This window comes from Phacochoerus africanus, chromosome 2, assembly GCF_016906955.1.
Source record: "Phacochoerus africanus isolate WHEZ1 chromosome 2, ROS_Pafr_v1, whole genome shotgun sequence".
Lineage (NCBI taxonomy): Eukaryota > Metazoa > Chordata > Mammalia > Artiodactyla > Suidae > Phacochoerus > Phacochoerus africanus.
In genome coordinates, this window is record NC_062545.1 from 22,313,517 (window position 1) to 22,330,659 (window position 17,143).

Sequence of the window (17,143 nt, forward strand, 5' to 3'; positions counted from 1 at the left end):
TGATTTTGTTGTTTTATAGTTTTAAGTAGTACTGTAACTTAGGAGAAAATATAATAATGAGCTTGGTTAGATTTCTGTGTTATTAATGTATGGATCATATAATGTTGCTCTGGTTTAAAAGCTATCCTTTGTTGTGTTTCTTTTTTTTCTTTCCTCATTAGGTGGAGTCTTTGAATTTTTTTAAAAGACGATGGTAATCAGATCTACTTGAAAAATTAAGCGAATCGATTTGTTTGGAACATTCTTTTACCAATTCTTTAACATTTAGCCACTGGGTAAGTTGAATCCCATACTTTCTATATGGTTTAATTTCAAAAATATTGGAACCATCTCTCAAGCAAAATATTAAGTAAGCTTCATGTGAAATTTTGACAGTAATTATTCGAGGCTCTCAAAACCTGTGAAAGAAGTCAGGGATGCTGTCTAACTGAAAATGTTGATAAGTCTTGACCCCACATTGGTGAAACTATCCTGATTAGAAAAATGAGAAGATCATGTGTCATTTATAGTTTGAAACCAGATCCTCTCATTGACTGTTTTCATGATTATTTGCTTGTTGTAATGTTGAGGTAATGTGAGAATATCAGAGTTTACTTTTAATGAGATATTATGTGTAATTGTGCTGTATGCTATCAGATTAAAGTCTAAAGTATAAGAAACATTTTGAGTAAATTAGTCACTCTCCTTCTTTTAAACCATTCCCATTTTGCAGAAGGAATAGAAACCTCAAGGACTTGTTTGGTCCAACTTTCTCGTTGCACTGTGTTGCTTCAGAATGCTCTTGAGATAGAGAATTCTTAACCAGGAAGAGTTTAGGCTTTTAGCACATTCTTGGTGTTGCCAAGACAGAATTTAGTGAGGAAGAGACTTTGGCTATTGTTAAAATGTCACTATAGCAAAGCCTGCTCTGTCAAGTGGATTTTTGATATCAAAAAATCTAAATGACACTGATTTTAGGATTTGGCGATTTTTGTTGTAATCCAGGCAAACTCGTGCTTTAATTAACTCTTTACATAGTAACAGAAAAATTGGGAAAAAAAATTATGTTCCTAGTCCAGATCACAAGATTTGAGTTTCTGAAATTCTAAATTTTATTCGTGAGTCTAAATTGTGCAGCTTGTTACTTAATTTTCCTCTGGATAAACTGCAGCTATTTAAAAATCTGACGAATGATGGTAAATAAGAGAGGAAAATGTGTAATTATTCAGGGAACAGACTTCAAAACCAAACTAACATTTGTGTCTGCTTTACCTGTGGGCATCTTAAGATGTGATAGGACCAGGGGGTTTCTCAGGGGTACTGTGGCAAATGGTTTATGCAGTGCTGACAACTGCCTAAGCTTTGTCTAAAATAGTCTTCCTTGATGCTAATCCCTGGGGACTTGATTTGTTAGTGGAGCTTCTGAGCATGCATTGAGGGTAGAAATATCAAGTGTGGAAATCCCGGGAATCTTTTCACTTGGCCTGTGTGGTTCATGACCCGACATTCATTTGTGACCAGTAATTTCCATTGTCATGGGCACATGGTGTCATTCGGAGGAGTTTGGGATAATTAAAGGGAGATAAGGCAGTGAGGTGAAAAACCCATCAGGAAGAGAAATATTCAGAAAATTTCTAAAGCAAAGCCTTAATATCTTCAATAGCTGTAATAGATGTTAGGAGATGAAAATTAATACTCTGAAGTACTCACTTAAATGCCTTTGTCTGCCGCACTTAATTGTCCGTCTACTCCCAAGGATTGGCTTTTACAGTTGTTCCCAAAGTACCCTACAGTGTCACAGTTAAAGTTCAATTGGTGGGACTTAAGTTATGTTTAGGGCACTGTTCTCTAAGTGCTCTCTGTGAATGGACATGGCCTGGACATTGAGTGCAGCTGGCCTCCTTGCTCATCTCACTGTGAGTTCTGGGCGCCTTTGGTTAAGTCAGCTCTTTGGATTCACAGTCTTTTAAAATAATCATTTTTTGAGTCAAATGAGAATTCTGTTTAATTCATAAGGTTACGTGAGGATGAAACTGGTACTGGGTAGAGACTCAGAAACTAGTAGTGATTATGACAGTGGCGATTCGTGGTGTTAGTAGCACAATCATGGTTTAAATGTCACAATAATTGTATTTTATTAATCACACGACTGATGCTTTAGCCTGTCATTGTGGACATAACCCATAGAGATGAGTGCATTTTCTCCATTAAACCAAATACTTATTTTGGTAAAGAAACACTTCGTATGAAATTGGTAAGCTTTTTTTTCGTGCTGTTTATGCCATAATCCGCAACCTCGCTGTCACTTTATCCGTGAGCTTGGTCTTTTCCATTGGCTCAAGCAAGGATTTTTTTTCAAATAATAAATTTTAAAAAAGTTGTCCCATTTCCCCCATTCCAGATTGGTAATAAAAGAAAACAAGATAAAAGGGGAAAGTTTGCAAGGTAAAATCGTAGAAGATATAAAAGGAAAACCCTCATCATTAGAATGATCTTGCTTTTACAGTACTTTTTGTAAAAGAGGATAAATACTAATTACTTTATAATAACATGGTTTTTTCATGTGCTGTCATTTTTCTTCAAGTAGCCAATGCTTTTGACTGGTCGTGACATTATTCATCTAAGGTAATATGAACCAGATTATAGACTTTTAACCACGTGCACAGATTTATACACTGTCTTTGTATTCGATGTGATTATTTAAGAATTATGTAAGTGAAAAGTCTTCTTTAAGGGAAGGTAAGAAGGAAGGAAAAATTTAGTTGTATCATTTATTTTTTATTTTGCAATATTTATTAACATTCACTGGACATATTCTGTGGAGTAAGATCCTTTGCTATATAGCTGCTTAACTTTTAAAAGTAAGAATTAAGAATCCCATGTTCATTTAAAGAAATCAGGTTTCAGTGAGTAATTAATTTGCTGGGAATTACATAGTTATGATAGTAATTTTTACAGTCAGAAGTTATTGAAATCTTACTTTAAATTAGAAAGTCCAAAACATAGAATTCTGTTTCCTATAGAAATTGCTATATTTTGTGATTTCCTCAGACTCACTGTTCATCTATCCATCTGTTCCTTTATGTGTTTTTCTGTCATACTTACACCAGTATGGGACATAAAATGGAAAATTTTTGATCCATTTTATTTGAACACTTTTCAGCAGGTCTTATAAAGATTTGATGAGGTTGCAAATAAGATTTGCTCTCTGTTCTCTGTGGTTTGATATAATTTATTCTGCTATTACATCTAATTCAGAGCAAACCTTATGGGCTTCAATGTGTTGTGGCTTTTGGAATGTTTCCTTTTATGGAGAGCCATTTTTATAGGTTTTCAGATGCATACAGTTCTTCTGTTGGGTCCTTTGTGTTTTTAGGTAACTGAAGAGGGTGTCAGTATTTCTGATTATTACTAAGCCCGTGTGAAACCTATGAACTAGCAAGCTCTTACTTATAAGGACTGTGGTTTGATGCCACCACAGTAGCTTCTGTGAGCAGAGCCCATCACTGGTAGCTTCTTCTGCTACATGGTTTCACTTTTCCAAAATGATTTTCTTAACCTCTGCTATAAGCTTGACTCTTCCTGCTGTGTTTCTCAAGCATTTCACTGTCCCTTGATTCATTCGTACAGTGAATGTCGTACCCATTCATTTATTCAGCATTGTCAGCAAGTATTAATTAAACCAGTAATAAGAGCAAAGCACATTTTGTTCCTTGAGTATTCTGTAGCCATTTGAAAAACTGACTGAGGGTTGTTTTTATATCATTTCATAGTGCTCCCTTCTGCCTGTCCTTCTTCCTGCCTCCTTCCTTTAGCTTGCAGAGGGGGATGGCTGTGTGTGCCAGAGCCTCTCATATTTTACTGGCCACAATGGACCTGTGCTTAGTCACCATACGCCTTGTTTCTAGGATGACCTGAATTGCCGTTTGTGCAATGCTTTAGAGTTTACCAAAGGCTTCCATGTTCCATGATCTCACTTAAGGCAAGAACTGTTGTGTTGATATTACTCACATTTTATTTTGTGTATGAGGAAACGGAGGCCCTGGGGGTTGCAGTTGAGTGATTCGCTCAAAGTCACAGCACTAATGAGTCATAGACGAGGATTCAACCCCTGGTTCTCCCAACTTCAGACAGCATGTCATCTGATGCCAGACTGGCAGTGTTCAACTATCAGAGCTTTGTTGATATGATCTGTATGTTCTGTGTAGTATGAAACATCTAAGGAAGTAGAAGCCATCTTGGAGTTGGGGGGAAGAAGCAGATCTCATGGTTTTAGGGAATCTTAGAGGCAGTGCACCTTCCTTTCCTTGATGATACTGTTAAATTCACCCAGTCACTCCCCTGCTTGAGAATTTCATAGACTCCAGGCAACGTCCTTACAGACTAAGAATGGCTTTTGGAATTCGGATTCCATCTGAGGTTATAATTTTCACTGTGAATTACTAAATTGGATATTGGACAGCATCACCCACTTTAGAGATCTTCATGCGTTATCTTTGCTTCTCTCTGAATCCCCTCAACACTTTATATTTCTCTCCTGTCACTTTTTGTGTGTATTTTTCTGCTTGTGCTTTCTAGTAAAGTGACCTATGTGGGGCTTTTCTCTCACCTGCCACACTGTAAGCTGATGGAGTGCAAAGACTACATCTTTATTTCATTGGTATCCCTCAAAAATGGTGGTTGAAAGAAATAGTAGCTATTCCACAAATATATGTTGAATTTAATAAAAATATTTGATGATCAGTTTTCTTCTAAAATTCCTTTGGGGAACTGCAAATTGATACCTGGGCACAGATTTGATTTTAATCGTATTAGGGAGATGAATCAGCAAGTCCGATACTTGTTAAATATCCAGAGCAGAGCCAGAAACAAATTTATACGCTTTTTAAGTGATATTTTGAATGCAATATTAATCTTGAAGTAAAACAACAACTCTTCCCCCAAACAAAACAAAGCAAAACTCCCTACATTCCCCTGCAAGAATATTTTATTGTCCTTGTCTTGACCCCGGGAACAAAAATAATTGACCTCCGAGAAGCTTTAAGGATATAAAATAAAATGTGGCCTGTAACTCTAGAGACTTCCTAGGGAAACAGGTGTAGATGGGACATGGATGAGGGGCTCAGTGGTCTCTGGCCTTAGGACTAAGGATGTACCTTTAATTTAGTGCTGGGAAGCCCCTGAAAATTTTCAAGCAGGAGAGTGATGTCATCAGAGCTGCACTTTAGGAAGATGAATCGGGCCGGGCTGTGCTGGATGGTGTGGGGGTAGAGGTGAGGGTGGGATGAGTGGGTGCAAGAGTCCCTGAAAGCACAGAAGCCACTTAGGAGGCTCTTAACGTTAATTCACACAAGAGCTGTCACCTCATGTTATGCCCTCTCCCTCTCCTCCCACACTTCCATCACAGATGAAAGCACTATTAAGAAAACTTTAGCGAACACTTGAATCCCAGGCTCAAGGAATTCTTAGATGTTTTTTTGTTGAAATATAGTTGATTTACAATATTGTGGTAGTTTCAGGGGTACAGCATAGTGATTCAGTATTTTTACAGATTATACTCCATTGATAATGGCCATCCTTCCCTGTGACACAACACTGACTTCACTTCCTCCAGTTGCTTCCTTAGTTCTTCGCTCCTCCGGCTTTGCATCATGATGCCTTTGTGACTACTTTCAGCCCAAAGTGTTTTCCTTAAGACTCCCCTGATGCTTCCAAAAGTGACTCCTTCTGATAATTGTCCCAGATTCTGTGTAGCCAATACCTGAGGGCACAGTGCCTTAGACCTGTCCTATGGAAATTTGCCAGTTGGACCCAAAGTCCCTCTGATCTGGCTTTGTGCGGGAGATCAGGCAGGTGCTAAGGCCAGTGGAGGGCTGCCTGATCAGGATATAGGTGTGTGTGTGTGTTTGTGTAGTGTGCACTTCTTGGGGTGGGGAGCAGGAAGAAGCTGTTAGTGATGACACCAGGCTTTGAGTCTGCGAGTTTGAATATAGGACTTTTAATAGAAAAAAAGGAAGTAGAGAAGCTGCCTTGGGTCGCAGGAAGATGAATTTGATTGTATACCAATTGAGTTTTAGATAAAAATAGATAAAAAGCTTATACTTTATACTATTCAACCTTCTTTTCCCCCACCGGAATTTATAGTTGGAAACAGGAATTCATTGGAAGACTTGAGTCTTCTTCCTCTTTTTGCTGTTCTTTCAGCTACTTAAATATTTCCCAAGAGCTTAGGGTGGTTTTAGCTTTTCTCAACCTTGTCTCTGCCAAAATCCCCCACAGGTTTACCTCCTCAGGAACATGTGTACTTGTCAGAATACTTGCAGCAGCCAGAAGTGTGCCTCTCAGCCTCCCAAAATAAAAACATACAGGAAAAATAGCTATCTTTTCCTTTTGACAAGCATGGGCATTGTCATCTCACGACTTGCTGAAATAGCACAGCAAAGGAACACTTTCTCGCATGCTGGAAAATCAAGGGAATTCGCAAACACAAGGGCTTCTTTCTCCTCCTGTGATGCATCAGATGGAGACAGTCTAGCTCAAGAAAGCAGGGGCATTTTTACTTGAGTACTGAAATTGAAAAAGAGTATTAGCCGTTCGAATGGAAAGTTATCCTCTCAATCGGTGGGATATCTAACAATAGCATCTTTAGGCTCTTAAATTTGATGGGAGCAGTGAGTGGCTGGTTCCAGTGTAATCCACTCCCATCCCCATCCACTGAGGAATTTTTGAAGTTCAGCAGAGATACTCTTGATTAAATTAGTTTAAAAGCATATAATGATCCTGTAATTATCATTTGTCATTACCTTGTGTACTAATGATTAAAGCAAACATTTAATAACTAAAGGGCAGTAAATATATTTTAGATCTTGAGCCATAAAAAGATTTCCATTAACAGAATGTTTTGTGCACAAATAAATTATTCATTGACTGTAGCAGAGCTTGATTCTGTCATCAGCCTTAAGTGGAAATTTTGAGAACACCAATCATGACAGACGCCAACACTCAGTTGGCTTGAGCCCCCATCCTTCTTACATGGAACCTGAGCTTTTTTGGCTATTTGTAAAAGCTTTAATTTGGTTAAATTCAATGAATATTTATGGCATTTCTGCTCTATGCAGTTTAGTGTTCTGGTGGTTGGAGGACTACAAGGATGAGTATGTCTGCATATTAGTCTTTAAGTTGCTTATAAACCTAAAAGAGAGGCAAGATTGGTACATACCTGACTTGGCTGTAAGAAAGCTTAAGTAGCGCCCTCAGAAATGTATAAATAGAATCTGTTGAAAATTCAGAGGAGAAAAATTGCATGTATTTTCTTGTGGGAATGTGTGTGGGGGGTGCGGGTCGGAAATCAGGAAGTGTTTCCTGAGAAAGGCTTTAAAGATGGGCAAGGTTTTGACAGATGGAGAGAATTACAGCTGCATAGCCAAAGAGATGGGATGGATAATGTAAGCAACCTGGTGTGCTGGGGACACAGCACTGGTTAGTGAAGAGACTTGAAAGAAGAGGAAAGCAAATACCCAGAGACTTAGAGAGTGTCGCAGGCTTTGAAGGAGTAATGAGCACATCGGTTTGGTACACCCTGAAGACGCTTTACCCAGTTTTGAGTTAAGGAATAAGGTGATTGGATTATATTTTTGAAATAGACCTCACCTGACCTCACAGAGAAGACGTAGAAAACCTGGAGGTAGGCAAACTAAAAAGCCACTGGGATCCTCTCTGGGAGAGGTAACAAAGTTCTGAATTAAGTTGGTTGTATTAAGGATGTAAGGGAGGGAGAAATGGTGCAACTGTTTGTCTATAGGTTTTAGCGCATGATTGCCTGCTTGAGGGTTGGGGAAGAGGAAGGAGTTAAAACTCCATTCAACAACTTTGGTAAACTTCTGAATCCAACCAACGTTTATGGAAAACCAAGCCACAGGCAAGACAATGTTCTCTGGGCTAGAGGTGTGTCCTGAGAAAAATGAGAAGGTCCTGTCTCCAGGTAGCTGGAGATTTGGCTGAGGATATGAATGTACTCCATGAACGCACATCCATAGCAGCTCATGTTTAGTGCGCTCACAGGGATGGCGCAAAGGGTTAGGCAAACACAGAGGAGAGTGTATTTATTTTAATGCTGAAAAAGTGGGGATGCTTTTAGGGGAGAAGACATATGGGCCTGGAAGATCAGCTAGAGGATTCCAAATTTCAGAAATGGAGCAGGAAAACCAAGAGAGGCACATGTCAAAAAAGCCAAGGGGAGCGGACCTTTACAGGTAGAGGAGGTCTTACTTCTTGCCTCTGGTAACGTCAGATCATGAGCTGGAAGCTCGATGTTTAAGGAGGACCTGCGCCACGGTGTCAAGGGCTGCAGAGTGGTAACGAGGTTATCTAAGACAGGGCCCCTGCATTTAGCCATGTAAGGATTAAGAGTGGCTTTTGAAGAGGTTTCAGGAGGGCCAGTGAGGAAACATTCTAAAGGTTATTACTTATCCTGAAGGTATAATCAAACTCCATCAGTGAAAGAAAGGCTGAGCTTTCCTCAGTGGTTTATCCTTGATAGGTCAAGTTTATAGAAACCTCAGATCTTGGTGCACTGGCTGGTCTTAGAGGTACCTCTTGGAATACGTTAGTCCTGAGAAATCTTTGCAAACTTGAGACTCTGGCAAACATATTGGATTCCTGGATGATTTTCTCACAGGTCCAGGATTTCAACACTGACTCCCAGCTTCCCTCTTCCTCGCTTCCTCCTTCCTCCTTCCCACCCCTGGCCTTTAGGCACTGTCTGGTTTGGGTGAGCACATTTGCCACACCCTTGGCTCAGGGTCGGGGAAGTCCTCGGGCTCTCCTTGGCACTTGTCCCATGTGGAGGGAGATTTCTACGGAGAACAATCCAAGGAAGTGCACACACACACGCAGACACACACACACACACACACACACACACAAACCCTGGTTCTTTTCCGGTCCTCAAGGATATTCTTGTGCCAATAAACAGACACAACAGACTGTCACATACAGGCATATTGTGTCACATTCACCCTGAGGAAACAGGGCGGGGATTCAGTCATCTAGTAGGTGGTGGTGGGATGCTTTTATTTAGGAATAACAATAGAACTTAAAGAAAATTTTTGAAATTGCTTTGTTAAGATGAATAGCATATTACTACAGAATATAAAGGGATAATATTTGTATCAAGGGTTTGTTTAGTTGATTTTTGTTTTTTTTTAGATCAATTAATATAGCAAATTGGGCACAATAAAAGAACTTTCAGGGAGGCACCCATGTTACTACAGAGGGAAATTTTAAATTGTATCAGACCACCCTATAACTTAGAAGGAATGAAAGGAGTTTAAAAGGAGTAGTTGAGTGGAGGCAGTTGCTTCTTCACCCCACAAATGCTTCTTCGTACATGCACATGATAAGTGTGTGTTTATAATCATTCATTCATTCATTCATTCGTCCATTCACCCACTTGATCACTCAATCAATAAATGTCTACTGTGTTCCTATTTTGTCCCAGGCTGGGTGCTGGGAAATATAATTGAGTAGAGAAAAGAATGGTAACATTTTACGTAAGGTAAGTTCTTCATATGGGTTAGCCAATGTAAGTAGGCTTCTTCTGGTATAACTATACAGCATGATGCAAATACATTTATGAGTATTTTATACTCCTGGCTCTACCCCTCAAGGCTGTTTCCTGCCGTTATGAACCCTAAAATGCTTTCCACCTGCCATAAAACAATAATCTAATTATTAGATTAATGGTAGGGGACTCATCAGAGAAATTGTCACATGTTCTCATTACACTTAACCTCCTACAGCATTGGGATTCCTTTTTCTTGAGAATCGAATTGGCAGGATGCTTTATCTGGCTGCTTGTCATCTGGCTTCTCAGAAGCCTTGGGATAGACAGGGTCAGTGTGCTTTTATGTGTATCCATAGAAATATCCTCAGGGAATCCCCCATATGTAGGGCCATCTTCTACTTTTGGAAGCATTGTCAAGATCTTTTCAACCAGAAATCAAACTCAGAAGTGGGACGAGCCATGGAGTTTTTTTTTTAGGGTCTCCCAGGGCACGATAAATCTGAGAATTTAGGGATATGTTCCTCATCAGGTAATACGTTCTCTTTTTACTCTTTTTTTTTTTATTACTTCTTGCCTTCATATTTATAATTTTCTACTTCTTTTCTAACTAGCAACTGTGGTTGATAGGTTTGTGTCTGTAAGATTTATGTTGTTTTAATATCATCTTGGTCGTGTATGAGAAGATAAGACCTTCATTTCCGCCCCCCTCCCCCCCCCCCCGCCCCCTGACCCCATTTGCTTTTTCAGCACACATGTTTTGAGGTCAGGTCTAACATGCCACCGTATTTACCTTTATTTTAAATAGTTCAAAAATTTAAGTTGATGGAGTTCCCGTTGTGGCACAGTGGTTAACAGATCCGACTAAGAACCATGAGGTTGCGGGTTCAATCCCTGGCCTTGCTCAGTGGGTTAAGGATCCGGCAATCCGGCGTGGCTGTGAGCTGTGGTGTAGGTTGCAGATGTGGCTCAGATCCCACATTGCTGTGGCTCTGGTGTAGGCCGGTGGCTACAGCTCCGATTCGACCCTAGCCTGGGAACCTCTATATGCTGCAGGAGTGGCCCAAGAAATGGCAAAAAGACAAAAAAAAAAATTTAAGTTGAACTAAGAAACGTATGGAACTTTTGCCCTAGAATTGTTAATCTTGAGGGTTTTTGGTTTCCAAATCAAGTAAAAATATATATGTATCATATTTGCTTTAATGACAATACTTTTCTTATAAATGGCAATCATTTTTGCTATGTCTAAATGAAATTTTGAGTTTTTGGAGTTAACATTGTTTTAAAAGACATTTACTAAAATAAACTGTTAATTTGAAAGTTTTAGTATGCATACTTTAAGAATGCACCTATTCAAATTTAAAAGTACTTAATAAAAATAAAATGTTTAGGTGATTTTTTTTTAATTCCAGAGAGAAATAAAAAAGTTAATTTCACTTTGGTATTTTTGTCTAAATTGCATACATATATTTCTTATACCTTTTATCTGTGGCCACGGAGGCGAGGACAGGAACTGATCTGATGTGTGTATCTAGATCATTTATTCATTCATTCATCCAGGATAGGGATGGAAGGATGTTGACCAGTCACTTGTATTTTCCATTCTGATATGTGAAAGGTAAACTAAATGTTTTTAACTGGAAAATATAGTATTAATGAGGAGGGAAGATTACAACATATGCAAACTTAAAGTTGTTGTTAGTGGAAGGAAAATTGCTTCCTGGTCATGAAATACATAATAGCATCCTTTTAATTAATTATTGATTAATGTAATGATGCCATTTGCAGCAACATGGTTGGACCTAGAGATTATCTTACTAAGTGAAGTAAGGCAGGCAGAGAAGGACAAATATCATATGATACCACTTATATGTGAAATATAAAAAAATGATGCAAATGAACTTATTTACAAAACAGAAACAAACTCACAGACTTTGAAAACAAACTTTTGGTTTCCAAAGGGGAAACACAGGAGAGAAGGACAAATTCAGAGTTTGGGATTAACATATACACATTGCTATATATAAAGTAAATAATCAACCAAGACCTATTGATTAGCACAGGAAACCCTACTCAATATTCTGCAGTAATCTATATGGAAAAAGAATCTGAAAAAGAATGGAGATATATGTATACATATACATATATAACTTTGCTGTATATCTGAAACCACATTGTAAATCGATTATACTCCAATGCAAAGTAAAAATTAAATTTAAAAAATCCTTTGATAATTTACAGGTAAAGGTATATAGTCTTTTCAGTGTGCTTTTACATTTATGTGTTCTTAAGCTATTTAAACATATATGTCATGAAAATTTATCCTTCAGTAAGAATTTTATGATGACATTTTATTTTAAAGAGCTAATTATGGATATTGAAAAAATGTTTATATCAGATATTTTATATTTGTGTTTTGGGGCACAGATATGGTTGGCCTGTATGATATCTCGGATATAATATCTGTTTACTTAGGATTTTGCTTAGAATATAGAGGTGACCCATGAACAAAGAAAGCTTAATCGTTATTTGAAGACATTTATTGCTTTATTTTAAACATTGCTAGTATTATAATTACTTATCATTTTTAAACTGCCCCATTTTACATGCATATGTTTGATGCATTTTAGTAATATGATAAAAATTTAAATTAAAATAAATTAATTCCATTTGAAGATTGGCACTGTGCATTATTCCTCAGAACAGATGTAATTAGTTAACATTTTCTGAAGCACACATTTTAAGATCTTTTTACTTGTAATATCATTATCACTTAAACCCTCTTGTAGATATAGAAAATTATGTTTGGAAATGTTCTGTATAATTTCTGTAATGTCTATTATAATTAGACATGCTTGAGTTTATACATGTAGTAATATATAAAATAACTCAAGACAAGGGTGACTCTTGATAACTGAGTGATGTCTAAGTTTTCTTTCCTAACATTATCAAAACTTTAAGTGATTTCTGAATTGAATAATACCAATGTTCCATTGCAACCCATAAACATTATGTGGGCAGTTAACCGTGGTGGGTCAGGAGCAGTGATAAGTTGGGAAAGCCAGTGGTTGAAAGGTCAGGAAACCATCAAAGTTCCTGCCCTGGAATCTCATAGAATTGTTTATAGACCCTGGGCAAGTAACTCAAAACCCTCCCTTATTCCACCACCCATCCTTTTAATTTTTATGTATAAATTGGATTTCCATATATATCTACAAAACTCCTAAAATCCTTTCTGTGTTTAACATAATAATCTGTGGTAGTCTAAGGAAGGGTGGAGACAAAAACCTGGTGGACTGCTTTCATGACAGTCTTGAAGGAGAGTTGGTGAAAAGCTAAGCTTGGTTTGGACTTTAAAAAAAACAGCTTAGGCTTATGCTGTTGCCACCAATATTTATGGGGCCTCCAGGGCAAGAGTTCAAATGGAGACCTGCATGCATTCTTCTTAACTTGATCAGTGATGACTCTTTATTTATAGAAAGAATATGAAGTTGGAGGGATTTCATCTGACTCCTTGAAGTTGTGGATTTGGTGAGAATAATTTTCTGGCTCCTTTTTGTTCTTTTGAATAGTAATTAAATCCTCATTAAATAAAGAATTTGTAATGTCCTGTTAGTGAATTTTATGTGGGTCATGCTTGATAAAAGTTTGCTTACTTTCATTGTTGCAAGTTTTAAACATTTAAGCAGATTGACTATTTTTAGATTTTTCTACTCCTCCCCCCCACCCCCTTGGTCTATTGAGTTTCTGAACTCCAAAAAAAGAAGCTACTTATACCAAGATTTTGACTTGTATTCATTTTCAAAGGCCTGAGAGGTATAAAAATAAAATGTTACTTGTATTCAGAGTATACAAAATATCACTCAACTGTGTAAATTAGAGTAAGTGAAAATTCAACAACTGAACTATTTTCAAAAAGTGATTTTTCTTGGAGTTCCCATTATGACACAGCAGAAATGAATCCAACTAGTATGCATGAGGATGTGGGTTCAGTCCCTGGCCTGTGCTCAGTGGGTCCAGGATCTGGCGTTGCCATGAGCTGTGGTATAGGTCAAAGACACATGGATCCTGCGTTGCTGTGACTGTGGCACAGGCTGGCAGCTATATTCGATCCCTCGCCTGGGAACTTCCATATGCCTCAGGTACAGCCATAAAAAGAAAAAAAAAAGCTATTTTTCTTATTAAATATCCAAAATTACTTTAAAATGACAAGACAAATCCCTATGATAATGGATGTGGAAAACATATAAAATCTAAATTATTTAAGCAAAGCTGAAGCATGTAAATATATTTTCTAGAAATGTCATTAAGTCTTCTTAAATGTTTTAATTGAAGTAAATCTATATACAGGTTTAGGATTCAGCGTTCTTTTAGTTGCTAATGTAAAGAATTAGTATCATGCCTTATGCACTTTACATCCTCACAAAGTTAAGTGTAAGAATTGTTTACGTGCAATATATTCCTGAGGTACCGTTTGCATTTTTTTCCAAATACTGCACAAATTTACTAATAATTCTATAATCACTGATTGGAACACTAAGAGAAGCAAGAAGAGGGGTGCTTGGCATTACTCTACTTTGCTAAATAAGAATCTGTTGTTTGCATGCCACTCTAGAGAAATGACTGACCAGATACTCTTGTCTTAAGCATTAGTGCTGCTTACATCTCCTCTGCCTTTGAAATGATGCCAAACTCTACACTCTGCAGTGTCACAACCCACAAGCCTTCAGGGCACTTGAAGTCAGTCACTTTTAGATTAGAGCAAAGAGACTGGGCACAAGATGTGGAAAAGCATTTCCTGGGGTCTAAACAGCTATGTAATCAAGAGCTGGGACATTTAGGGCTACAACTAGATGCCAGTGACAAGGGTGTCCATGTATTTGTCGATACATTTCTTTTGTGTATTTGAGGAATATGGGCTTTGCAAAGCATGGGACCCAAGGCAGGAACCCCTCCTGCCTGAAAGTCCGGGCTCTGCTGCTGTAGCTTACTCCTGAGGGGCACCATCTGCAGAGGAAGCAGAACAGTTCCTTCCTGAGGACACTAGGGGGAGCTGGCACAGGAAGGAAGAAACGGCAGATGGTGTTGTGACTGGCTGTCAGACTCCCTGTGGGCTCTTGTAAGTCCCCCTTGTTGGCATCCTAGAAATACTTGGTTGGGACTTTTCAAGGGGACTGGGGGTCTTGTATGAGCAGGTGGGGCTGGAACAGGAGCTGTGGTTAATTGGTGTTGATGCCACTTCATCTCTATATGCCTGTAGGCTGAGAGGGTCTGGGAGTGTTTGGGTAGCTCATTTCCAAGTCAATAAATACTCCCTTCACTTCCATGGGGATGAGGAGAGACACTTCTATCCCATAAATCTGTTTTTCTCCCACACATGGGAAAGGATAGGATTGATCCATTTCCTTTTGTGAATATTCTCTGTGGAGGAAGCTAGGGAAGCAATTTAGTCATTGATCCTAGATCATTGGAATTATAAAGGGAATTATTATCACCTAAATTGAGGATCTTAACCAGAAATGAATAGAATTCAGAGTGTCTGAGTATTTGGTTAAAAAAAAATTAAAACTTTATTTTCATGAACATCTCACTGAACCTCAGCACACCCTCCATTATTGTAGGCAACAGATAACAGTAATTTTAGCAGTGTCTGTGACTTTGTCACCAGTAGAAATCACAGGTATTTTCATGTCATATAACTGTTTCGAATACTATCCCAAAGTATCTTTATAATTATGATTACTCAGCATTATGGTGGCTATTCTCCTTCGCTATATCTTGTTTCTACTTTTTAATAGAGTCACATACATTCCTGTCAACATATTTGTTTTAAAATTTTTTTTGAGGTGACTATTTCATTATAATTGGTATCCTTTATAACACTATGTGTTTGAGCTTAAAACATTATGCTAAGAAGGGATCCCCAGGCTTCATCAAGCTCTCAAAGGGGTTCATGGTGACCAGAGGGTTGAGAAGTTCTGATCTAGTTAAAATCTCCCATTTTACTGCAGAAAGTCAAGGCCTTAAAGAGGGTAGTGAGTTGCTTAAGGTCATCCAGCAGAACAGGGGTTAAAAGTGGTGTCCTTCCTGTTCTGTGTGGCTTCTTGGCACCTCAGTCCTGGTCTTGGTGTCAGGGGAACGAGCTCCTTTGTCTAACTCAGCAAACCCTTTTATGATGATGGAGGCCAAGTCAGCTTCCTTCTTTGTCCTTCCCTGGCCTGTGGTGCCCTTCCTCTCACCTCTCACCTCCAGGCCCACTGGTGGGGGTGGTGAGGTTCGGTCATCTCTACAGTGCTTGTCCCTGGGTCCCACATCATCACAAAGCATGGGTCCTAAGTTACCTGAGGTGGCAACAGAAAGAGTAAAACATTGAATCCTGGTTGCTTGACCCCATATTAGTGGTGGTATTTCAGGCAATGTCGGTATCCCCATCCTAGCAGAGGAAATCTTTTCATCCCACCCGGCTGGCTTTCTTCTCCCACCCCCACGGGCTTTTTTAAGTTAATTAAGGAACTCCTGTTACATGGTTTCCTCCTTTTTAGACTAATGTCAGGCCGAAATGTCAACAGAGAAATAGAGTACTAATGTTTATACTGCACTTCTTAGTGCCATCTCTAAGCACCTTCTCTTACCAGTTCTAACAATATTATCATTACCCCTGTTTCACAGGTGAGAAATCTAAGGCACAGATAACTGAAGTTATTTATATGTCTATGTAGTGTCAGAGATGGGGTTCGAAAGAGGTGTCCTGGCTCTGGCATCCGTGATCTGGACCACTGCGCCACGTGGCCAGTTACTATTTCAGTGACTTACACTATTGTCCAGTCTCTGTTTTTCTTTGGTTTGGGATTGGACTAGGAACCTGCATATCTAGGATGAAGGGAGCCTTTGAATTATTTTAGTGCAATACTAGAGGAACTCTTTCCAGTCTCAGAGCTGTCTCTGAAAGGTACTGTGTCATTTGGTTCAAAATCTGTGCAGCTTTAATCTCCTGCTTCTATGTATTCAGGCAATCTGGTGAAGGAAAAACACATTCATACCCCCAAAAGTTTAGTAGTGCTGCAAAATACTTGATTTGGATTGACTCTGTCTCCAATTCAGGGACATTGACAGTGCTTTGATCTTTGCTGTTGAAGTCATCTCATCAGCAACACTGGCAAATACATCTTTGAAAATTTAAAATTCAGAAAATTATATCTGAATTCCTGTGTTTTGAAAAAAAAATGCTAGTATTTCTCTTCTTGAACACTAGTTGATGTTTGGCAACTAGTTAAACGTCTGCAAATCCAAGGGCTGGCTGAGAAGCTAAGCTTGCTGTAACCAGTTATCCCCAGATGGCCAGACTCTGTTGCATACCACTTTATAGATGCTCACTGGTTACATACTTGGGGTTATGAGGTGTACTGTTCCACTGGTTTTGCCAGCCATGCACAGCACATTATTTGATAGGTTGAGACAGATGGTGTAGCTCAAGCTAAAATGAGGGAGAAAAGAAAGTGAAAAAATAGAAAAAGGGCACTTGATTTTCTAACTCACATTTCGGAAGTGAATTTTAGCTTCTATGATTGACTAATAAATGCAGTGTTGCCCTAAGACTTGAAT

At 38.6% G+C, this 17,143-nt stretch overlaps 1 protein-coding gene across 7 annotated transcripts in view; it reads left to right on the top strand.

Moving 5' to 3' along the window:
* Positions 1-17,143, top strand: part of HIVEP2 (HIVEP zinc finger 2) — a 196,715-nt gene that overhangs the window by 110,731 nt on the left and 68,841 nt on the right. For 5 of the 7 annotated variants that reach the window (XM_047770061.1, XM_047770063.1, XM_047770065.1 and 2 more), the window contains one exon: positions 162-275. The gene's annotated coding sequence lies outside the window, so the exon portion shown is untranslated. Of the gene's footprint in view, positions 1-161; positions 276-12,426; positions 13,073-17,143 lie in introns of those variants that run through there. The other 2 variants (XM_047770064.1, XM_047770067.1) reach the window with 2 other exon arrangements.